Raw genomic sequence first — 11372 nt, 5'->3', positions numbered from 1 at the left:
AAAAATCCTAAACATGCATTTTATGCCAACAACAACAACAATAAACAACAACAACAACAACAACAACAACAATAAAAAGCAACAAAGTATAAAGTTCAATAGAACTAACACATTAAGCTAACAAAACTAAGTTAACGCTTATTACAAACCCATTCGAAAACTGGTTCTATTGTCTAGTTCAAAGTATATAAAGTACTCAAGGAGTGTTCTTTCAGCATCCTCATCCGAAAGTTGGATTGCCTCGCCCGACTCATTAGGTGGCTGACTGCGTATGAATTCCCCCACATCAGCTGTGAAGCGAACCTATAAGAAAAATTATATTGAATTAGTATTTCAAAATTTATATAAAAGTAAATCAAAATACTTAATGAAAAGTAAAAAACTTACATGTATAGTCGAGGCTCGACCCTCGACCCACCTTTCTGGATCAGTCTCTTTCTTCTTCTTTACAATACGAGTCTCATTGAATAACTCATCTTACTTCATTGGCATTATAAAGTTGTCTGGTGGCTTTGGTGATTATCCTCGTGGTACTATTACTCGGGATGAACTTAGATACAGAGAGTAAGTTGGATACAGTACCCGACAGGGTGTGTCTTTGATCAATTGTTATTCTCATTAGCGACAATGATGATGAGAAGGCAATGGCATGTGTTTCAAACAGTGATGGTGTAGGTAAGAATTTAACATTTCCTAAGCAGATAAAAGAAGAGGTTATAGAGGAATTCTCTACTTCCTCTTGGAAAATGAAGTAGAGAATTCCTCTATAACCTTTTCTTTTATCAATTTAGGAAATGTTAAATTCCTACCTACACCATCACTGTTTGAAACACATGCCATTGCCTTCTCATCATCATTGTCGCTAATGAGAACAACAATTAAAGGCACACTATGCCAGGTACTGTGTCTAAGTTATTCTAAGTGGAAGTTGCATTGCATATCTAATAAAGTCATCAACCCCTTCTACAAAATCCTCCCGCAATCCTAAATTTCAATTCATATCCACAAAAGTTCAATTCATATCCTAAAGGCTCAATTCATATCCTAAAAGTTCAATTCATACACAAAAATTTCAATTCATATCCTAAAAGTTCAATTCATACACAAAAATTTCAATTCATATCCTAAAGGTTCAACTCATATCCACAAAAGTTCAAGTCATATCCTAAAATTTCAATTTATAAACTAAAATTCCAATACATAAACCAAAACTTTCAATTCATATCCTAAAGGTTCAATTCATATCCTAAAGATTCAACGCATAGCCACAAAAGTTCAAGTCATATCTTAAATTTCAATTATATAAACTAAAAGTCCAATTCATATCCTAAAGATTCAATTCATATCCTAAAGGTTCAACTCATATCCACAAAAGTTCAAGTCATATCCTAAAATTTTAATTTATAAACTAAAATTCCAATACATAAACTAATATCCTAAAGGTTCAACTCATATCCACAAAAGTTCAAGTCATATCCTAAAATTTCAATTTATAAACTAAAATTCCAATACATAAACTAAAAGTCCAATTCATATCCTAAAGATTCAATTCATATCCTAAAGGTTCAACTCATATCCACAAAAGTTCAAGTCATATCCTAAAATTTCAATTTATAAACTAAAATTCCAATACATAAACTAAAAGTCCAATTCATATCCTAAAGGTTCAATTCATATCCTAAAGGTTCAACTCATATCCATAAAAGTTCAAGTCATATCCTAAAATTTTAATTTATAAACTAAAATTCCAATACATAAACTAATATCCTAAAGGTTCAATTCATATCCTAAAGGTTCAACTCATATCCACAAAAGTTCAAGTCATATCCTAAAATTTCAATTTATAAACTAAAATTCCAATACATAAACTAAAAGTCCAATTCATATCCTAAAGGTTCAATTCATATCCTAAAGGTTCAACTCATATCCATAAAAGTTCAAGTCATATCCTAAAATTTCAATTTATAAACTAAAATTCCAATACATAAACTAAAAGTCCAATTCATATCCTAAAGGTTCAATTCATATCCTAAAGGTTCAACTCATATCCACAAAAGTTCAAGTCATATCCTAAAATTTCAATTTATAAACTAAAATTCCAATACATAAACTAAAAGTCCAATTCATATCCTAAATGTTCAATTCATATCCTAAAGGTTCAACTCATATCCACAAAAGTTCAAGTCATATCCTAAAATTTTAATTTATAAACTAAAATTCCAATACATAAACTAATATCCTAAAGGTTCAATTCATATCCTAAAGGTTCAACTCATATCCACAAAAGTTCAAGTCATATCCTAAAATTTCAATTTATAAACTAAAATTCCAATACATAAACTAAAAGTCCAATTCATATCCTAAAGGTTCAATTCATATCCTAAAGGTTCAACTCATATCCATAAAAGTTCAAGTCATATCCTAAAATTTCAATTTATAAACTAAAATTCCAATACATAAACTAAAAGTCCAATTCATATCCTAAATGTTCAATTCATATCCTAAAGGTTCAACTCATATCCACAAAAGTTCAAGTCATATCCTAAAATTTAAATTTATAAACTAAAATTCCAATACATAAACTAAAAGTCCAATTCATATCCTAAAGGTTCAACTCGTATCCATAAAAGTTCAAGTCATATCCTAAAATTTCAATTTATAAACTAAAATTCCAATACATAAACTAAAAGTCCAATTCATATCCTAAAGGTTCAATTCATATCCTAAAGGTTCAACTCATATCCATAAAAGTTCAAGTCATATCCTAAAATTTCAATTTATAAACTAAAATTCCAATACATAAACTAAAAGTCCAATTCATATCCTAAATGTTCAATTCATATCCTAAAGGTTCAACTCATATCCACAAAAGTTCAAGTCATATCCTAAAATTTCAATTTATAAACTAAAATTCCAATACATAAACTAATATCCTAAAGGTTCAATTCATATCCTAAAGGTTCAACTCATATCCACAAAAGTTCAAGTCATATCCTAAAATTTCAATTTATAAACTAAAATTCCAATACATAAACTAAAAGTCCAATTCATATCCTAAAGGTTCAATTCATATCCTAAAGGTTCAACTCATATCCATAAAAGTTCAAGTCATATCCTAAAATTTCAATTTATAAACTAAAATTCCAATACATAAACTAAAAGTCCAATTCATATCCTAAATGTTCAATTCATATCCTAAAGGTTCAACTCATATCCACAAAAGTTCAAGTCATATCCTAAAATTTCAATTTATAAACTAAAATTCCAATACATAAACTAATATCCTAAAGGTTCAATTCATATCCTAAAGGTTTCAACTCATATCCACAAAAGTTCAAGTCATATCCTAAAATTTTAATTTATAAACTAAAATTCCAATACATAAACTAAAAGTCCAATTCATATCCTAAATGTTCAATTCATATCCTAAAGGTTCAACTCATATCCACAAAAGTTCAAGTCATATCCTAAAATTTCAATTTATAAACTAAAATTCCAATACATAAACTAAAAGTCCAATTCATATCCTAAAGGTTCAACTCATATCCACAAAAGTTCAAGTCATATCCTAAAATTTCAATTTATAAACTAAAATTCCAATACATAAACTAAAAGTCCAATTCATATCCTAAAGGTTCAATTCATATCCTAAAGGTTCAACTCATATCCACAAAAGTTCAAGTCATATCCTAAAATTTCAATTTATAAACTAAAATTCCAATACATAAACTAAAAGTCCAATTCATATCCTAAATGTTCAATTCATATCCTAAAGGTTCAACTCATATCCACAAAAGTTCAAGTCATATCCTAATATTTCAATTTATAAACTAAAATTTCAATACATAAACTAAAAGCTCAACTCATATCCTAAAGGTTCAATTCATATCCTAAAATTTTAATTTATAAACTAAACTTCCAATACATAAACCAAAAATTTCAATTCATATCTTAAAGGTTCAATTCATATCCTAAAGGTTCAATTCATATCCTAAAGGTTCAACTCATATCCACAAAAGTTCAAGTCATATCCTAAAATTTCAATTTATAAACTAAAATTCCAATACATAAACTAAAAGTCCAATTCATATCCTAAATATTCAATTCATATCCTAAAGGTTCAACTCATATCCACAAAAGTTCAAGTCATATCCTAAAATTTCAATTTATAAACTAAAATTTCAATACATAAACTAAAAGTCCAACTCATATCCTAAAGGTTCAATTCATATCCACAAGGTTCAATTCATATCCTAAAATTTTAATTTATAAACTAAACTTCCAATATATAAACCAAAAATTTCAATTCATATCTTAAAGGTTCAATTCATATCCTAAAGGTTCAAGTCATATCCTAAAATTTTAATTTATAAACTAAAATTCCAATACATAATCCTAAAGGTGCAACTCTTAGGGTTTCTTCTCTTCAAACAATTTCTTCTCCAAATTAGTAGGTAAAACTAAATATTTTGGACTAAATGTTTTAATAAGAACTCTAAAAAATGCAAATAATATATAACTTTGAACCCTAATATGGTTGAGCTAACTTTGAACCCTAACATGGAGAAAATAAACCCTAATATGAAGAAATTAACTTTGAACCCTAAAATGGTTGAACAAATAATATATAACTTTGAACCCTAACATGGATAAATTAAACAAAATCACTGTATTTTGAAAAAGACAAAGAAAGGAGAAAGAAACCTACCTTGGGAATGGAGGTCGCCGACGGTGGAGCTGCTACCGTTGGTGATTGTCGGTGGCGTGGGTGGCGCCGCTGCTGCTGGGAGTCGGGGGGGGGGGGTTGAGTGTGAGAGAGAAAAGAGAAATTTTGGGGAATTTTTTTGAAAGAATTGGAGGGGAAACCCGATTTTGACACTGGAATTAAAAATAGCGACCAACTTTGGTCGCTATTTTGGTAGCAAAATAAGTTTTGACTTTTTGACCAAAATAGCGACCAAAGTTGGTCGCTATTTTAAAAAAATTAAATTACTTTTAATTCAATTTAAAATTATGTACATATGTAAATAAATTTAGGATTTTAATTCAATTTAAGCTATAATATATATATATATATATATATATATATATATATATATATATATATATATATATATATATATATATATATATATATATATATATTAATTGATATAAGTCAAGACGTTTTAATTTATTGTTAATATATATACATGCATATGAGTAGGTTATAAGTCGATGAATCAATTTACAAGTGTATCAATACCTAAAAGAACTCGTCCCTGTGTTCAGAGCGCTTCATGTTCTTATATATATATATATATATATATACACACACTATATAATATATTATACTATGCACTAAGTATTAGTGCATTAGTTAATATTATATCGAATATAGCTTTTATATATATATATAACTTATATACTATATACTATATTATACTATATATATCGCATATACCTTGATATATAATACACTTAGTATATATACTATACTATACTATACTATACTATACTATACTATACTATACTATGCACTAAGTATTAGTGCATTAGCTAATATTATATCGAATATAGCTTTTATATATATATATATATACACTATACTATACTATATATATAGTATAGTGTATTATATAATACACTATACTATACACTTAGTATATATAATACACTTAGTATATATATACTATACTATACTATGCACTAAGTATTAGTGCATTAGCTAATATTATATCGAATATAGCTTTTATATATATATATATATATATATATATATATATATATATATATATATATATATATATGCATATGAGTAGGTTATAAGTCAATGAATCAATTTACAAGTGTATCAATACCTAAAAGAACCCGTCCCTGTGTTACGAGCGCTTCATGTTCTTATATATATATATATATATATATATATATATATATATATATATATATATATATATATATATATATATATATACTATATTATACTATATATATCGAATATACCTTGATATATAATACACTTAGTATATATACTATACTATACTATACTATACTATACTATACTATACTATAATATACTATATATATATATATATATACATATATTAATTGATATAAGTCGAGACGTTTTCATTTATTATTAATATATATACATGCATATGAGTAGGTTATAAGTCGATGAATCAATTTACAAGTGTATATATATATATATATATATATATATATATATATATATATATATATATATACATATATTAATTGATATAAGTCGAGACGTTTTCATTTATTATTAATATATATACATGCATATGAGTAGGTTATAAGTCGATGAATCAATTTACAAGTGTATCAATACCTTAAAAGAACCCGTCCCTGTGTTCCGAGCGCTTCATGTTCTTATATATACATACCTAATATTATATCGAATATAGCTTATATATATATATATATATATATATATATATATATATATATATATATTAATTGATATAAGTCGAAACGTTTTAATACCTAAAAGAACCCGTCCCTGTATATATTGGAGTATATAGTGTGTGTGTGTGTGTATATATATATATATACTATATTATACTATACTATGCACTAAGTATTAGTGCATTAGTTAATATTATATCGAATATAGCTTTTATATATATATTAACAATAAATTAAAACGTCTCGACTTGTATCAATTAATATATGTATACACACACACACACACACACACACACACACACACACACACACATATATATATATATATATATATATATATATATATATATATATATATATATATATATATATATACTATATACTATATTATACTATATATATCGAATATACCATGATATATGATACACTTAGTATATATACTATATTATACTATACTATACTATACTATACTATACTATGCACTAAGTATTAGTGCATTAGCTAATATTTACAAGTGTATCAATACCTAAAAGAACATGTCCCTGTGTTCCGAGCGTTTCATGTTCTTATATATATATAGACACACACGCACGCTTCGTAGTACTGCTTAACTGCATATATAGCATGTTAGAGTATATTTTAGTTTATTCATCCTTTGTATTACAAAAGTGTTAGTGGGTTACATTTATATTATTTAGATAGTAAATACAAAAGTGATTTTTAATTTTGACCATTGTTGACCTGAAAAGAGACCAACTTTGGTCGTTAAATATACATAAATTTAAATTAGCGACCAAAGTTGGTCGTTAAATTTAAATCAAATTTATTTATATTTTATATAATATTTAAAATAATAATTTAATTGTTAAACATTAGAACTCGGTCCCAGATTAGTGACCAAAGTTGGTCTCTATTTTCGTAAGCGACCAACTTTGGTTGCTAAATTTGAATTATATTTTTTTATATTTTATAAATTTTTTTAAATAAAAATATAATTATTAAAATTTTATAATTGGGTCCCATTTTAGCGACCAAAGTTGGTCGCTATCTGCTTACCCCTTAATTAGCGACCAACTTTGGTCGCTAATTTAAGTTATATTTTATAATTTTTTTAAAATAATATTATAATTATTATAATTATATAAGTGGGTCCCCCTGTAGCGACCAACGTTGGTTGCTAATCTCAGTATACCTTTGACCAAGCAAGTCTGACCAATCCGGTCAATATTTTGACAAAATTAGCGACCAAGTAGCGACCAACCTTGGTCGTTAATGTATATCAATTAATTATTTTATTATTTTCGCCAATTTAGCGACCAACTTTGGTCGCTTTTCTTGACAGACCAACTTTGGTCGCTAAAGTTTGGTCGCTTTTTTTCGGAATTCTAGTAGTGTTTTGGACCGCCATATATAGTTCGTTTAAGCTCTTTCATCCTCATCTCAACAAGAGAGGGGTAGTAGCAGAGCTAGAGCTTCAGTAACGAGTTCGGCCTAACCCAGTAATTTTAATGCAAATCCTATATTTATCTTAAGAAATTCTTTGAAAAGGCATAAATTTTTAATTTAAAACCTAGTAACAAAAAAAGGCTAGAACCCCGAACCCAGTACCTTCAAATTCTGGCTCCGCCTGGGGCAGCTACTATATGATGGTTAGGCCATGTTAGATATATGGAGCATAAGCATTTGCAGCATACATGTAGATAGAATTTATTTGCGCCTAATTTTTACTGTCTATACAAACTATATCAACTAACCGTGTTAAATAGTTTAACAAACAAGAGTATGTATATTAATTATCCACGGCTGTAAGAAAAGTATATGTGCAAAGTTTGCACATGGTAAACATTATTTATCTGGTGTAAATACCAGATGCGATTAACTATTTGCCCATACATCAACAAGAGTTGTGATGGAGTGGTAAGTACTCCTTTATCTTTAACCAGAGGTCTCGGGTTCGAGCCCCTAGGTATGGAGTGACCTTTGTTAGAGAGCGCTTTACCCCCCAATGTGGGACTTCCTAGCGCGAATCTGGATTTAGTCGGGCCCCACTATAAGTATAGAAGACCGGATGAGAAACCAAAAAAAACTATTTGCCCATACACGTACACGTCATGACACTTTTAATTAAGCACCGTGATTTCACTCTGAAATTGTGCTTTTCTGAAATAGTTTTATTATTAGCAAGAAGTCACTTTGTTCTACAGATTCGTAGGATGTCATTTATTGATAAAGTATATGAAAATTGATTAAATTATGATATATGTACATGATAATTATAGCACATACTTAAAAGGTACTGTTAATTTTATGATGATTGAATTAAACATTTCCATTTTCAATTGTTACCTAAAGAACAATTAATGGTGATAATGCTTGTCATAATCATGCAAACTAAGCCCATTATTTGGTTTCCACTTCATATTATTATAGTTAAGGCTTTTCAGGTAAAACCTTTCTGCTTCTTTTATAATTCCAAAATTAAAGACAAAACAGAGATGTATGACTTCGAATTCCCCTTGAAATATCATTTTCATCCTTTTAAGTAACTTCATGATATGGATATAGCATCCTTTGTTGGGGATATAGTAGATATACCCTAGATCCAATCTCATATTTGATGATTTGAATATATTTTTGTGAACGTTATTTGATATAAAAATATATGGCATTCTTTTATCATAGTAGTAATTAGCCGCGCTTCGCGCGGTATATTAATGAACTTAGAAATGATCTTTTTTTTTAAAAATCAAGTCGGGTTTGAGGGGAAAAAAATTCTTCGCCTATATCGTGTCAAGAAGGAAGATGCAGGTTCAATCATGTTTTACTGTGTCATTAAAGTTTTATACAGAACCAACAATCAAATTAATTTCCGTTTACTATTTTAATATTAATTTAAGTTTAGTAAACAGAAGAAACAAAATCATCAAAAGTAGTCAACTTGTTGGGAATAAGAGGGTGGAAGACGGCAATTGAAGAAAAGCTAGAGAAGAGAGGAGCAATCTGAAGAGACATACAAGTTCAGACACAATGTCCGATCACTTTTTCCTTTGAATTCAAACTTCTTTACAACCACCTCACTTTTTACAGATGCTTTCACTTCGTCGGAATTTTCTTTGACATAAAAACTGATAGTAAATTTGTTAGAATCGCTTTCTTTTATTTACCAATTCTCTATTCCAGTCATGGTATAATTCCTATATTTTTCAGGGCCACCTCCACAATAGTCACCATGACAACGATTCCAATAGCAAGAATTGCCATCAAAGTCCAAACCATCGCACATAATCTATAACATTAGCTTGTATATATAAAAGTTATTGATGCCACAATCCTCTCATTTTCTTTTCATTTGCCTTCTTCTCTTCTTTGGTGGTATGTAAAATCGGTTAGCTTTCATTGCAACTTTCTTTGGCATATCTCACGAATGCCTTCTAATATTGGTTATTCTGAAAACTCCTAAATAATTGTGTAATAAATAATGGATTAAAGAAGAGAAACTGGAAAGCCAATAATTCTCTGCACCTTCTAAACTTTTGATGGAATGGTTTTAACGGTAACGGTCATGTTGAAACTCTTTCTTTTATTAATGGACATCAAAAGACATGACTTTTGGGCTTGTTATACAAAACAAAGAAGAAAAAATAAGAGGAAAAAAGTGTAAACATGACAAAAAAGATGGTGTTAGAGAGTGCCACGTCACCGGTCTTTGGGCACACCCTAATTACTACTATGTGAATGACCTAAGAAATTTCAGAAGAGATGTATCTTTTCCTTTAACTACTTGGTCAACAATTGTGCCAAAACAGTGAAGCCGATTCAAGTTCGCACTATAAAGTTGGGAAATAACTTAAGTCTGGTTCAGAGCAAAGCATTGGATGCCTTCCTTTACCATGATATTAAAGTTCCCCAACAAAACGAAATGGTATTGAAGTTCCTTTACATAGAAAGAGCAAAGGAAATGCAATTTAAGTTTCCATTGATACAAGAAAATATTATTTGTATAATCCATCCGTCAAAATACAATTGCTCACCTTTTTTACAAGCCTGCTTTCTGCCTATTATTTGGACCTGGTAGTGGAAACAGACACCAATTTGAAATAGAAACTACGATCATTTTAACAGTCCAATATCTATTACACATTTGATTCATTAGGAGGAAGAAAAGACACACAAACTGATCAACCTGGCAATTGTTCTCCATAGCACATATAGAATAAATAGCCTGCAAAAATAAGAATAGACCTATAATATCAATATTCAGGTCTATAACACTCCAATATAATAAAAAACAATGAACAGAGAAACAAACAAGTGCTAAATCTTGCAATATTGAGTGACCGTACGCATTTTTAACCTCTGTTGAACATGACAATGCAAACGTATAAATGTTTCAAATACGAATTGCCAAAGTTATTCTCAGTTTTCTTCACTCTTTTTTCTTTTACATAAATACCACTTTCAAGACTAACAATGTGAAGGCCAAAAGGAAAGGAAGAAGAAGAAGAGAGAAAAGTTTCACAGAATACCCATGATCCAATAGCTTGTCGCTCGACGAATGTAACATAAAGATAGTATGATTAAGTCAAATAGACAAAAGCAATTATTTTATAAAAGAGACAAACCTGAGTTGGATTAATGAATTTCAAATTATTATCATTTACATAAACCAAGAAAATAAAAGAAGAACAAAACCAAAGGGGATTATGTTTAGGTATTGAAAAGCAATTACCCCACCGAACAGTAAGGGATTAATAATCATCCGTGTGTATGCGAGTTTGAGACATATGTGCTATATTGGAAATCAGTCCGACACTTGAGAGTTTTTGATTAAGAAGGTAATGGATACGTCATTGGAATTGAATCCCCTTTGTTGATTCATTCTCTGTTTTTGGTGCCGTGCAATTGAAGCGTGGAGTTTCTGGTTTGACGCGTTCTGATTTGAAACGTTTCGAGGAATTTTA

General features: G+C 28.8%; 1 long non-coding RNA gene across 1 annotated transcript; it reads right to left on the bottom strand.

Annotated features, from left to right (window-relative positions):
• Positions 1 to 10387: 10387 nt before the first annotated feature.
• LOC138879737 (uncharacterized) lies at positions 10388 to 11372 on the bottom strand. The gene is made up of 2 exons (XR_011402713.1): positions 11141 to 11372; positions 10388 to 10633 (listed from the first exon to the last, which is right to left on the bottom strand). It is a non-coding gene; the product is annotated as an uncharacterized lncRNA (long non-coding RNA).

Source organism: Nicotiana sylvestris, chromosome 1 (genome assembly GCF_000393655.2).
Source record: "Nicotiana sylvestris chromosome 1, ASM39365v2, whole genome shotgun sequence".
Classification (NCBI taxonomy): Eukaryota; Viridiplantae; Streptophyta; class Magnoliopsida; order Solanales; family Solanaceae; genus Nicotiana; species Nicotiana sylvestris.
Note: the sequence above shows the minus strand (reverse complement) of the source record. Positions and strands in the feature narration are given on the sequence as shown.